This window comes from Oncorhynchus nerka, linkage group LG7 (assembly GCF_034236695.1).
Source record: "Oncorhynchus nerka isolate Pitt River linkage group LG7, Oner_Uvic_2.0, whole genome shotgun sequence".
Taxonomy (NCBI): Eukaryota; Metazoa; Chordata; class Actinopteri; order Salmoniformes; family Salmonidae; genus Oncorhynchus; species Oncorhynchus nerka.
The window spans coordinates 4,242,695-4,244,082 of NC_088402.1; positions in this window are offsets into that span (position 1 = coordinate 4,242,695).

Genomic DNA, 1,388 nt, shown 5'->3' on the forward strand with positions numbered 1-1,388 from the left:
TTGACTCCATACAGTCTGGACCCATCTCCCTTTGACTCCATACAGCCTGGACCTTATACCCATCTCCCTTTGACTCCATACAGCCTGGACCTTATACCCATCTCCCTTTGACTCCATACAGCCTGGACCTTATACCCATCTCCCTTTGACTCCATACAGCCTGGACCTTATACCCATCTCCCTTTGACTCCATACAGCCTGGACCTTATACCCATCTCCCTTTGACTCCATACAGTCTGGACCCCCATCTCCCTTTGACTCCATACAGCCTGGACCTTATACCCATCTCCCTTTGACTCCATACAGCCTGGACCTTATACCCATCTCCCTTTGACTCCATACAGACTGGACCCATCTCCCTTTGACTCCATACAGCCTGGACCTTATACCCATCTCCTTTGACCCATCAGTCTGGCCCCATATCCCTTTGACTCCATACAGCCTGGACCTTATACCCATCTCCCTTTGACTCCATACAGCCTGGACCTTATACCCATCTCCCTTTGACTCCATACAGCCTGGACCTTATACCCATCTCCCTTTGACTCCATACAGCCTGGACCTTATACCCATCTCCCTTTGACTCCATACAACCTGGACCTTATACCCATCTCCCTTTGACTCCATACAGCCTGGACGTTATACCCATCTCCCTTTGACTCCATACACCCTGGACCCATCTCTCTTTGACTCCATACAGCCTGGACCTTATACCCATCTCCCCTTGACTCCATACAGCCTGGACCTTATACCCATCTCCCTTTGACTCCATACAGTCTGGCCCCATCTCCCTTTGACTCCATACAGCCTGGACCTTATACCCATCTCCCTTGACTCCATACAGCCTGGACCTTCTCCCTTTGACTACAGTCTGGCCCTACCATCTCCCTTTGACTCCATACAGCCTGGACCTTATACCCATCTCCCTTTGACTCCATACAGCCTGGACCTTATACCCATCTCCCTTTGACTCCATACAGCCTGGACCTTATACCCATCTCCCTTGACTCCATACAGCCTGGACCTTATACCCATCTCCCTTTGACTCCATACAGCCTGGACCTTATACCCATCTCCCTTTGACTCCATACAGCCTGGACCTTATACCCATCTCCCTTTGACTCCATACAGCCTGGACCTTATACCCATCTCCCTTTGACTCCATACAGCCTGGACCTTATACCCATCTCCCTTTGACTCCATACAGCCTGGACCTTATACCCATCTCCCTTTGACTCCATACAGCCTGGACCTTATACCCATCTCCCTTTGACTTCATACAGCCTGGACCCATCTCCCTTTGACTCCATACAGCCCGGACCTTATACCCATCTCCCCTTGACTCCATACAGCCTGGACCTTATACCCATCTCCCTTTGACTCCATAC